This window comes from Montipora capricornis, chromosome 9, assembly GCF_036669925.1.
Source record: "Montipora capricornis isolate CH-2021 chromosome 9, ASM3666992v2, whole genome shotgun sequence".
Lineage (NCBI taxonomy): Eukaryota > Metazoa > Cnidaria > Anthozoa > Scleractinia > Acroporidae > Montipora > Montipora capricornis.
This window is the reverse complement of record NC_090891.1, coordinates 3,325,136-3,338,894: the sequence shown is the minus strand read 5'-3', so window position 1 is coordinate 3,338,894 and position 13,759 is coordinate 3,325,136. Positions and strand designations below refer to the sequence as shown.

Genomic DNA, 13,759 nt, shown 5'->3' with positions numbered 1-13,759 from the left:
TAATCACTCCAAGTAACTTTTTGGGAAGAGGGAGCACTAGGTTTCTCAACCTTTTATTCTGTGCAATCAATAATAACACGTGTTCTTGGATACTTGGAAAAGCATTTTGGTAAATACGTTTTGATAAGCTGTTTAGATGGACATCTTTCAAGCACTTGTTTGGACACATGATATAATAAAGTTATTCACGTTGTAAAAATCTTTGAAACTGATGGCTGGGAAATGCAAAATATTTATAATATCTGAAATTTGTTTCTGCAACAAACCCAATCGGAGGCGAACCAGTACCATCACAAACTCAGCAAATAAAGGGAGCTGCCTCTTCTGGCCAGGTTTACCTTTCTTCATGTTCTCCTAAAAAAAAAAAAACAGAGATAATAACACAACAAATACATTAGTGTTTACTAATGCTGGTCGTTAAGGAAATGATATACAGGTATGCAACCTGCACAACAGTAACAAAAATTACTGAATAAGGAAAAAAAAATATTCACAAAAGAGGAAATTGTTGATTATTATGGTTTTATTTATCCCTGATATGTCTCCGTGTCTTGTTCTTTCCATCCCAGTACTTAATGCCATTTGCAATAGGCTTCAGAAAATTAACTAACATGAGAAGACATGAAAGTGAAGGCAAGCCAGTGTAAAACTTGACTGAATTATCGTCTCGTTGCACCTCCTCCATAAATAGTTCCCTTCTTAATTCATTTTGCTGTTCATGCAATTTAAAGTGAGCCTGCTGCATCTTGCTGACTTGATCAGCCGTTAAATCTGTCTGGACAGCTTCATCATGATATAATAAATCGTCATTAAACTTCGTTGGATTCACGCTGAGTTCTGGTTCAGATTTTACAAGCAAGAATCGGCAGTCATCTATTTCATTCCCCAAACTTTCATTGTGATCTAACTCGGATGATACAGACGACATCTCCTGATCACCGATTTGCTCACCCATGATATTTTCATTGTGTTTCAATTGATTTTCTTGGTACAAGTCGGTTCCCGGAGATTGAAACAAGCACTTGCCTTCGATTGGCTAGGTCTGCTTAGCTTTTGAGTTAGGTTTCCCATGGAAGCATTTATCACACCTTTCAATCGTCTCTCCTCCGGATCCTGGCGTTGTTTTACTTTTTTTCGGTTGGAGGTGTTTAGGAAAATCAAATATACTATTAGCATGAATAGGGTTAACTTTGCCTTAGTGGGCCCTAAGCCTCCGTCAAAGTATGCTTTGTGACGCTTAAGCTTTCCAGTCGACATGCTACAATCCACCTTTGACGTCTCACCCGCTCATTCATTCCAGGAGCGTATTGCGTTTATTCGTTATCTGGTGGAAAAAAGTGGAACGTAACATCTGAAAATCCGGGATATTTGTCCGGATGCTTTTTCTTTGCTTCGCTGTTGGAACACTTGTACCCACAGCAATGATGTTTGGGCATTTTCACAGGAAATCGCCACACAAATACGTTGTGTCCGTGTGACCTTTCCCCGCATTGGCCTCACATTCAAGCCTTAAGACCTACTCGTCCCAGGGCCGTCGGGGAATACGAATATCGTCTATTGAGTTGGGCAGATTTTCGAGTTAAATGTTGTCAATAGATAGATTGAGGTGGGAGTTCAGCCGAGCCCGCGCTGTCAGTTGAAGTCTGCTAGCTGAGAATTCTCGTAGCAACAATGCTAAATTTACAGTTAAGTTAGGCCCGTTTTAAACGTCGCATTTTACATGTGCCGAATCTAATGCAAATGAGAAAAATCTATTGTTTTCGCTCATTTATATTAGATTCGGCACATGTAAAATGTGACGTTTAAAACGGGCCTAACTTAACTGTAAATTTAGCATTGTACGTTGCTAAGAGAAGTCCCCTCTTAAAAATTTAAATTTCTATCACAGAACTGCAAACAAACGGTTGTGTGACAATGTGATCCACCAAGTGTCACGACATCAATGATATGTAGAAGCAAACATATCTGCTTAGATGGCTCTGCTTCGAACGTCATTTTGACCAACGGGTGCACTACTTAAATTTCTTTTGATTTCACCAAATTAGTACGGTAGTCCACGAAAATCTTTTGACCAAGCCGATCCCCATAAAACGATTTAGTTACTGAGTTATAAACAGAAATGCTGGGGCATTGAAGTTTTCAAGTGCAATCTAATTCCACTCCCGAACAATCGTATTTGTTGGGCTTGGTGGGAACGTTACATTTATGATATATTATAGTTTCTAAACACAAGCAATGTCAGAAAGTGTGAGGCTATAATACTAATATTTTCAAAATGAAATCCGACCAACGGATCTTTGTCTAGCTATGGTGCATTGTGAGTGCACCATGAAACGTTACCAGATTTTATCAACAGGTAGTATACCAACAGATGTATTCCCATATCACGAAGTCTTAACCTTGATTTGCTTTTCGCGGTAATATGTTTCATTTGGTTTGCTGACGGCCTGTTTATAAAAACTTTATCGTTAAACGTTTGGTTGTCCGATTTCACAGCGCACGAAACCGCGTTGTCGAAAACTGATAAAACACAAAAAAAAACCCCGCCTGCGCAGTCAAAAGTCACCCCTGCTTCCTGGATGAGCTCTCAACTTGAGCCCGTGATATGGTTACGTGTACTGGTCACATTGTCACACATCATGAAGGGTGGACGGACTTACCATATTTTCTCAACTATGGTGCTCCCCGCTTGGGCGCTCCGCTATAAATTTTTTTTACATAAGTTATAAAATTCAAGTACATAAATAGATTACAAATTATAGCAAATTACAAAGTTTCAAAAAATCAAAAAACAAAAGGACCTACAAGGCGGTATGATACGCTAATAAACTGATGAACGACTTAACAAAGGCACAAGACCCGAGCACAGAGCCAACTTCCTATTGAAATTTTCAATCTATTTTCTGTTTCCCTTGAATAAGTTATTTCATTGGTTTTAATTTTTTACAGACTCGGACTTGGCTTTCCGAAGTGGCTATTTGCGTTAAAATAGGGCCTCCTTTCTCTACTTGTCTGCATTATTCAGACTTATACTCTCCCTTTGAGGTTCGGCAGGAAAATTATATTAATTTTAGACCTGAAGATGGTGTATTTTCCCAAATGAATTTGAAACCATAATTTGGCTAACATTTGGCTATACAGAATGAAGGAGTCTTCTTGAGAGTATCCAAAACACTAATAACCCTCTGCAGAGCACAGCAACACCATGTTTGTGTAGAAAGTTAATGCCACGAAGCATGATCTAAGGAGCTGCATCTTTAATTTTAAAATGACCACGTGGTCTTTGGTTTATTTAAACAAGTTATGATCAGAGTAATTTTGCACGTCCCTTTCTTTGCCTAAGACTAGCCGCAAGGCAATGTTATTCAAACAAATACAGAACAGAACATACAGAACAGCTGTCATTTCTTTTGGCGCTCATCTGCCTCATAGAAGGTGCCTTTTCTTTCCATCTTTTTTGTTGTTGTTTTTTTTTTTTTTTGTTTTAATTTTTGTCGTTATTCTCCTGTACTGTTGTTTTAGAATGTCCTTCATTTATGGTGGAAATTAGTTAAAAACGTTAAGGAAGTTAACGAAGCTGTGAAAGTTCTTAAGAGAAATATCACTTTTTTTCTCGAATTCGAACTTTGTTTTTTTGTGTGTTTTAAAATCGAAGTTGGTTTTTGCGAGCATCTGACTTAGTCTTTCCGAAAATAGGAGTTTGTTTTTCGAAATTAAGATAATTTCCGATGATGCTGAAATTGGTGTTTATGAAATATACGCCAACTGCCAGAAACACTGAAGACTCGCTGAGCTTCACACTTTAAAATAGCATTGTAATGTTTACTTCTTAAGACAAAAAAACAACAACAACAAAATCGCACTTCCACGATGATCGTCACGCAATGTTCTCATTTGCTTTTTTGTTCGTGTTGATGCCATGTTGTTGTCTGTCTCTAATTTACTACAAACGGTTTTTAGTAAAGCCAGAGTCGCACAGAAACTTGCTTGTCAATTGTATTCGGACGTCAAGGGATCGAATCCAATACACCGAATTCATAAATGGCGGCCAACCAGGGTCGACTGTCGGCCAGACATGGTGACATCGAGGCGTTTTAGGATACATATTTTCGAAGGACGAAAGAAGAAAATGAACGATCGACGTGCGGAAAATTACATTCCTGGTTCTTCTTTAAGTGGGAGAAGGTCACCGATATTAACAAAATGATGAGCTACGGTTTTGGCTGAAATGTTAGAACGATTCTGCTTAAAGATTAAGTTGTAAAGAGGTAATTTTTAACTTTAGTAAGCTTACATCGTTCGACCGGGCGTAGTTGCGTGAAATCAAGTTTATCTGTTTGAAGAAATTAAACAATGCTCTTGTTTTTCGTTTTGTTGTAAGAATAAATCATTCAAGGGAAAGACAGTTTTCTTATGAATCCGGATTCGAATTTGTTGTACACAAAGCGGAAATTTGCCAAGCAGGGTGCGAGTTGTGCTGTTGTTTATTCAAACTCTGGTGAGGTTTGAAGCTTACTAATGCATGCCTCAGGATTTTGCTGCCGCATCACTGATTAAATCTTGTGTACCTCCACTTTCAAACAAGGAAAATTTACAAATTTTAAGCGTAAGAGCCAAAGAGCGGTTACAATAACCGGCCTTACACGCCATCCATGAACAAGCGGAGTTCCACAACACCTCCAGATGCAATGCAAATTACTATCTTATTATCTTCACACGGCAAACTTGAGTTTGCAAACTCAAGTTTAACAAACTCAAGTTGGAGTGTGTGAACGGCACAAACACAGTCGGCAAACACGTTGGCAATTTGTTGGCGACAAATAGAACTTGTCTCTATTTTTGCCAACAGTTTGCCAGCCAACATGTTTAACAACTGTTGTTGTGTCTTTCACACACACCAACTTGAGTTTGCCAACACGAGTTTGCAAACTAGTTTGCTGTGTGAAGGCCGCTTTAAAATTAGTGGTTCGTCATTTTTCTGCATGAAGCTGTGACAGCACTTACAGCAAAAACAAAAAGGGCTTCTCGTCACTAGTATATTCTATTCTTAAGATACTCGTCCTTCTAGGTTCATTGGTTTCTTTATTTCCACAGATAAAACAATACAAATTAAAAATACATGTCACAGAAATGTGGAGTGGAGATGTGCGAGCAAAAACCCACAGGGTTAGTAGTGTTCGCACACCTAATCTAACATTCATACAAGGTATTAATATTAATTAACAATTATTCGCCGAAGGCGAAGTGATTATCGGTGAATATTCACCCAGACGAAGTCGAGGTGAATATTCACCGATAATCACTGAGCCTGAGCGTTCACAGCTTCCGAATATTCAGTGCGAACTGATTGGTTGAATGTTTCAGTGCTAAGTACCATATTTGGAAACCCCTCGCTCTTGTTGTTCCAAATATGGTACTTAGCAAATTGAATATTCAGAAGCTTGTTTCCCAGCACACAAGGAGCCGTTACACGTTTTAACCCTTATGGGTTTCTGATAATATTAAATAGCAGGTAGACATGATAGACTACGTTGCGGAAACCAAGAAATAAAATAAAATAGACTACAATTAGGTTAATTACTAAGTTTGAGTTACAAAGTAAACAAATAAAACTGACGAAACAAAGCCAAACAATGACACGGTGCAACTACAGCTAAACAAGATGTCAGTCTCGGGCTTTGGATGTAAACAGATGAACTTTACGCTCATTTCTAAAGCTTTGGAGAGAGGAAGCATTTTTTGGTATGTTAAGGTACTTCATTCCAATTATCGGCTATGGCAAATCTAACTGAATTGCCATAATTCGTTCTTGGCCGAGGTATAAACAGATTTTGGTTTGATCTTGCACGTGTACAATATCGATGGGCCTCTCTGATGTTTGTGACTAGGGTCGAGTCATAAATATCAGGAAGCAAGTTATTTTGATGTTTGTATACAAGCTCACCCATTTTTAATTTAGTAATTTGAAATACGTTCAGTATACCTAATCTAGTAAACAGGGGTCTGCTATGATCTCGCCAGCCTTATTGTGTTATAATCCTTAGTACTCTTTTCTGTAGCAGTAGTAAACAGTTTAATTTACTAAGGTAGGTACGTCCCCATGAGACAGTACAATACGACAGATGTGAATAAACTATAATATAAACATTTAAAAATATTCAAGGTACTACCAGCTTTGTAAATAATACCAACACATAGATCTTCAAGAGGTTTCCCTTTCTTCCAGCTGGTTGGGACAAAATGGTGCTTTCCAGCCGTTTTCCCTATTAAACTTCTTCATTTCTGCCTAGTAAAAAGCGGTATTTTCTCCACCAGAGAGCACCTAATACTTCTACCTTTCGGAAAATTTTGCCTCAGCTTTGTATAAGAAATCTCACCAGAGTTTGAATCAACAACAGCACAAATCGTACATTCCTTGACAAAGTTTCGCTTTTTGTACAACGAATCCGGATCCGGATTAATAAGAAAACTGTCTTTTTCTTGAATAATGTATTCTTCGACTCTTAAAAAAGCAATAGCAACAAAAAGAAAAAGAAGAGCTCTTTTTAATTTCTTCAAACAGATGACTTGATTTTACACAATTATGCCATAAGCCTAGGCTGGATCGAACGACGTAAGTTTACGAAAGGTTAAAATTTACCTCTTTACAATTTGATCTTTAAGCATAATCGTTCCAACATTTCAGCCCCAACCGTAGCTCATCATTTTTTAATACCGATGACCTTCTGGCACTTAAAGAAGAACCAGGAATGTAATTTTCCGCACGTCGATCGTTCATTTTCTTCTTCCCTCCTCAAAAATACTGCATGTTTATCCTAAAACGTACGTCTCGGTGTCATTTATGAATTCGGTGTATATCACGATAAAAAACACGACAACATTGAAAAGAATTTTGCAAAAACAAGCAAATGAGAACGTTATATGACGACTTTCGTGGAACTGTGGCTATGTTCTATTTCGTATTAATTGTATCGCGGAGGAGGTAAACATTGAAATGTGGAGCTCAGCGAGTCTTCAGTGTCTCTAGGAGTTAGGGTATATTCCCCACAAAAACTCCAATTTCAGTCTGAAATTCTCTTAATTCGAAAAACAAAGATGTCCCTTTCGTAGCTTCCATATGTTCCATATTTTTTTTGACTAACTTTCCACCATAAATGAAGGAAAGATGCCAACCATTCGAATATAACATTACGGGACCCCCGCCCCGGCCCCGCGTTTTGGCTACTACCCTATTGAATCTTTCCTTTCCCATCTTCTTGTGATTAGGGAAAGCATTCAATGATTTCTTACGTACAAGTCATGAAATATTTAAATAATATCATAACTGAAAGGCCTTTTCTTCTATTCAAGATAACCTAAGGTAAACTGACATGATAATTTGAGGGTTTATCTTCGATGCATGTTATGTCATGTTGTGAATCGCTCTCCTTGTTTTTGCAATTCTGTTTGGGTGATTAAAGTTGGACAAGTTATTGGACTAAATACGCCTTGAGTTTCGAGAATTAAATGTTGCTACACTTTCAGGAACAGGCTTCGTGGTAGCAAATAAAAGCCCCTGAACAGGTTTCACGAAGGAAAAATAGTAAATTTTAATGCCTTCGAAAAATAAAAAAAGTACGTATGGCTTCCGCCAAAAAAAAAACCTTGAATTCGAATTTGCTTCATAATCTATTCATGAATTCGACGCACGTAAAAGCTATTATTAAACCTCAAGTCCTGTGATTGTTGTCCCAGTCTTAATTTATCATTTTTTTCCATTATTCTTGTTTAGAATTCTATCGTTATTTTTTTTTCTGATTCCACGCTTAAGAGATTCCTCATTTAATAGATTCCTTCATCTCTGGTTATATAAGAGTTTCCCATTCCTCGATTTTCTATTCCCTGAAGTTGCTCGTTATCTCCACGATTTTGTGAAACTGTGTTTATTTTATCTTCATTTTATTCGTTTGTGTCCCTTTTCTAAAACTACACGTTCACACAAAAGGCCCTTCTCGAATTTCTCGTCATCATTCGAAATTTATATAACCTGCCGTAGTTAGCAAAAGGTCGCTATGGACTGTTACCATAGTATACCTCGTTCAAAGTAAGAATTTACTTTTTTTTTAGTCTAATACCGTTCCTGTACAAGGTGTAAAACTGAACAGCGATGGAAAAACAAAAACGATTTAATGCAGAATATTTACTTTTATCACGCAGCTGAAGTCGACTCATAAATTAATATATGGACCAAACACAACAGATCCTTCAGTGGCAGCCAATTTGTGCCCTTCGCATAAGTTCTTTCATTGGTTTCATTATTAAAGACTTGGGTTTGTTTAAACAAATTATGATCCGATTAATTTTGCTCGTCCCTTTCTTTTCCTAAGTGTACCCTCAAGCTGATGTTATTCAAACAAATACGTTTTCAAATTTAGCTGAACCCAGTGAGTGTTTGAATTTAAAAAAACGGGATAACCACCTTTTGGTCTTGGCTCACATCCTCCTCGTAGGATCTTTTCTTTTCCATCGTCTTATAAGCAGACGTAACAATTTGAATGCATGTTATTAAATATGCAAGAATGAACGGAAACTGTCTATTCTAAAATGTTAAGATACGATAAAATCTGGCAGCACCATTTCATTGTTTATAGAGCAGCAACTACAGTAACTATTTACTTTAAAATCCCAAAACCTCAGTACAGCATAGCTTGCTCCTTTAACATTACAGGGATAGCGGAGAGAACAGGTTCCTCTGAATGATCAACGCTTATACAAAGTTGATGAACAAGGTAAGCGCGGGAAGAAATCGGCAGACAAAAAAAATAAAAATAATGCGAAAAGGCAGTTGGTAGAGTATTGCACCTACAATAGATGCTCGGATTATGATTTTTAAGCAAATTAAAGTAGATCATTTTGCTAAACGCACGAAAGCAAAAGGGAAATGTCTTCACAATTCCTGTTGGTACGCCCACGATTGAAGAGAGAAAAAAAACATGACAAACAAGTTTCAAAATTTTGCTTAAATCTTTGGTCATAAACGCAGTAAAATGTGTATATGTTGAATTAAGAAGGCTGGAAATCCAACGATGTAGTCAAAAGCTAATAGGATCCGAAGGATACAATACGGTTTGCTACAAATGTTAAGCGATTTGAAATAGCGAACTGAACCATTTGAATGAGCAACATATTATGCCGTGAGTGGGAATCGAACCCGCATTCCCCTGGTTATTAGTCGGGTGTGCTAACCACTGCATCATCACGACAACCTTGCTGACAACAGAGCTATTAGTGAGGTTATTGGTCAGCAAAATGTTCCGATTATTTGTTATGGTCCTTGTTATTTTCAACCATAGACATCCTGCTTCCAGAAGAAAAAAAAGGGATAGAAACTTTCCGATTATTTTTACTTCCTAGCTATTGCTTTTCGCCACTTTACTAGAAGGTACAGGGACGAAGGAGCTTCTTTTGTATTGGAGGGGCTAACAAGCAAGCGCTGGAGACGCTAACTTGTAGGGGGTTCTGGGGGAATTCTCCGGCACAAAATTTTGAAATCTTGAAGCTCGGGAATGCTTTTTTCAGCATTCTTGACGAGATATCAAAAAAAATAAACTAGGATCAACCATAAAATCACAGATGTTTTGCATCTTATTTGTTACTTGATTTTGTTTTGTTTTCTCTTCCTTTACTTTTCTTTTTTTTTATGCTTTATGTGTTTTTTAGTTATTTCGAAATTTGTATTTTTTGCTTGAAATTGTTGGGGGCTGGGGGGAGGACTAAAGCTTCTATACACTCTTGGCCCCATTCTAAGTGCCATTTCCTTAGCATTCAATTTCCTGTTGATCAAAGCATAATCATGAAACCTTCTTTAATTTCAAGTTATTGAGATGATTATTACGCGACGAACACATGATATCTATGTAAATAAAGAGTTAGCTATTAGCTTGATTTGTTTGAACGGTTTTTCGGAAATCCTTCACATGTTGGTCTTTGAGACCAACCGCAATCTATTCAGTTTAATTCTAGTAATTACCATGAGTAAGTAAATGCTGCGGAAGAAAGACACAGGAAATGGAGCAAATGTAGTATGGTCTCGTTGTATGAGTTGCAATGGAATCATGTGTATGCGCTGTAGCGTGTGAACCTCCCCTAGGTTCGTTTCTCTCTACTATGTGTAGATCCCCCTCTGTGCCTAACAGAAAACCTGATCCAGTTAATTGAAGAAATATTTGTTTAAACAGTAAAATGAAAAATCAGAGAAAAAGAGATTGCTTATGCTGTTTGTTTAGGCGGATTTCTTGCAAATATCATACCTACATTTTGGATGTCACATAACCGCAACGGTAAGCTCATAAAAGAACATTGATTTCTTCTTTGTGGCGCACCAATCGTAAAAGAATACCAAACTTCGCGATGCTTCCGGAATGTCGAAATAGTTCCGTTGGTATGGAATGTTTCCGAAGTTCGAAATGTTTCCCAAGTTGGCAATCCTTTCCCTATTTAATTTAAGAGAGTATATTTTGAATATTCCACTGAAACGAATGACGACTCCAGACCTGTGTCACTTAACAAATAAACGTATGATTTGACTTTATTCTCTTATTTAAAAAAAACACACCTTAGCTTTCTAGTCTTTTTTTCTAAATCTCTGCATCCACAATCCAGTTGATGAACTTCAAAACGTATAAAACGTTTAACAATTGCATTTTACCTTCAACCTCAGAAAACCGTGAACAGCCAAAATAAGAAGAAGGATAATCGAGATAAATTAATTAAACCATTGGATAGCGCAAGTAGTTTCGTTACGACTTATCCACTTGATAGTAATTTATCAGGCGAATAGCCCTATCCATCGTTTGAACAACTGGAACTTGGTTGCACCCTTTCACCGATAAACAAAGAATAGAAGTTTTCCAATACATAGACCGATTTGGCTAAATCAAGGTTTTACCCAATTCAAATCACTTAGGGTTAAGAGGGGTTGGGTGGCTCTTTACTACCAAACTGTTGCTATAGACCCTTTAAAATAATTATTTTTCGATTGTGTTGTATTCAACATTTCTTCGTCTGGTTCGACTCACAACAATTTTTGGTAAATCACGTGACCAAAACAGAATATGCCTAAAACTCAGCGAGTTAACGCAACAGTACGAGAACATTCTAATACAAAATATGTAGCATGTGTTTCTAAAAATATATAATTCTCAAAAAAAATATGACGTCACAAGGGAACGTTAACAAACAACTTGTTGCAAAAACATTGAACATTGAAGGACCCCTACTTGGTGCATTAAACATTTTTAGGAACCCCCTCTTAGTCTCCCTAAAATTTGAGGCATCCCAACCTACTTCATGGCCAAAACCCAATACACGATGCAAACGTCTGACCGAACAAGCGAAACAGAAAAACGCCTCCAAAGAGCATAACGGTCTGCTAAGAAACGCAGAAAAAAGACAAGGAAGACAAACCCTTTAGAAAGCCATCTATCTGATACATGGCACAACCTAACAGGCAGATCCCAGGCCCGAGTCAAAGCATTAAAAGCAGCATCACTCGTTTCTACCACTGACAAGCCTATCCGTTGCAATTGGGACTAGAATTAATTGATGCAAAAGCGTGATGCCTCCCCCCCCCCCCCCCCCCAATTTGTCATCACAAGCAAAGAAGGAAAAATGATCCAAAAAGTGAACACACCTTGATGCCAACAGGGGGAGCACTAAAGTAATATTGTCTGTGCTCTTCTGCTGACTGAGATTATTGTCATTTTGGACAACGTGATTTATGAATTCCCGGGCTTGCAAATAAATGCTAATGCCGTAGTTTTCATCATCACTAAGGGAGTCAAAATTTTGTTGAAGAGCAATTTTCAGAGTATAATTCAAAACTAAATGATGGGAGCAATATGTATCTCCGATACTTTATTGTCAGGATCTGGAAGAAGGCCATCTGGGTCATGACCATATGTGTCCGGATCAAAAGACATTTCTTGGTCAAAAACATCTCTCACACCAGCATCGGGAGATTTGTAGCCGAGCAGACACCCAGAGGCCCAAAGCTGACGTAGAGTTCTGTTCTGTTCATTTTGAATGATAAATGAATTTCATTGTAAACCGATCCAAGAGTCTTAAGTGCAAAGCATACATGTTTTTGTCATCGACAGTACCTTAAAACAAGTAGTCCTCCTAAAATAAGAACATGGATGAGATATGGACACCACACACCCTACAACATCCCTCCAGAGTCTTTCAATTTGAGTGTTCCGCACATTTGGCCCAGTCAAAAAGCTTCCGTGGTTTCTCTACGAAATCATACCATAAACTCTCCGACAGCTATACGTTTTCCCCCAATTATCAGCCCTATTTCTAATCCATGATGTAATTTCAGGCATCTCAAGCATTGATCTTAAGCGAGACCAATATAGCGTGACACAGCTCCTTTAAACTCTTATCAGTGTCATCCGGTTATTAAAGTCGAAATCCTTTCGCCAACTAGCTCCCTCAAACTGTTATTCGACCAAAATACCCTATAATAGGTGCTTAGGCCTAATCCCAATCCCAGCGAAATCTTGGGAAAGGTAAAGCTACACCTTATTTAACGTTGGAAGTTTCGCCGAATATATATGACCAACTTACCATGTTACAATCGTGAACATGAGAACGCAGCCAAGGAAGAGCAACTTCACTTTGCCTTTTTAAGATTAGTACGTGGATTAGTTTCCCGGAGAAAACCAAATTTACCTAAATCGCGGAACTCATGTAGTTTAATCGTTCGCTTATCGATCGCTTAATTAAGGCATCAACCTCGTGAACATCTCTTGACAATGTGAGTTAAGTCAAAAACCAACCCTGAACCCAGGTTCCCGTGTCGTCCTGCAAGCGAGAAAAAGCGCAGGGAAATTGGAGTGACCGCACCCGCACAAAATCCAATGACCAAAACAAACCGTTAAGTATTTGGTGTCTGGGGCCTACATCTAACACCACCTCGGAGAAGAAAACTCGTCCCCAGGGCCTCTGTTACCCTTGCCCAGCGGAACGGCCGCGGGAGGCTCTACTGCAGCTACTACTACTACAACTACTACTACTACTACTACTACTACTGCTACTACTAGTACTAATACTAGTACTACTAATAGTACTACTACTAGTACTACCACTACTACTACTACTATTACTACTACTACTACTACTACTACTACTACTACTACTACTACTACTACTACTACTACTACTACTACTACTACTACTACTACTACTACTACTAAAGATGTGTTGACGTCAGCTACTTTTTCTTTTTCTAAACTCATCAACTCATCATAGGCAGAGAACGAAAGAAACAAACAATGTTATACAGATTGACTAAAAGCATGCTTTTAGCCTTCTATCTACTCACCCCTGTTGACATGGAAACGTTGCACAACCCCTTTCAAATATAAACGTTTGAGGTTAAAAGCTTTTTCCTGGTCACTCTTGGGTGGCAGCCATGAACGTCTTGGAAGTTAAAGGGAATAGCGATCCGGCTCTCGAAAACTGGTACAGCCACCTTAAACTGCTAATAAAGTGTTCAAAAAGTATTTAGAAGGGGACTATGTCGATTCCATTTTTTTCATTTCATTCTTTGAAAGCCCCCCGAGTGACCCCAATTACTTCCTTGGTTCTCTTCCTGCCCACCCCCAGTCGCAAAATTAGAAATATATTAGGAATATCATTTATTGATTTATATTTAATATGTATCAATTTAATGATAATAATAATAATAATAATGATAATGATAATGATAATAATA

General features: G+C 38.0%; 1 protein-coding gene across 1 annotated transcript in view; it reads left to right on the top strand.

Annotated features, from left to right (window-relative positions):
- Positions 1-8,679: 8,679 nt before the first annotated feature.
- LOC138015894 (allatostatin-A receptor-like) overlaps positions 8,680-13,759 on the top strand; it is an 18,722-nt gene continuing 13,642 nt past the window's right edge. The window contains exon 1 of the mRNA XM_068863027.1: positions 8,680-8,768. The gene's annotated coding sequence lies outside the window, so the exon portion shown is untranslated. The remainder of the gene's footprint in view (positions 8,769-13,759) is intronic.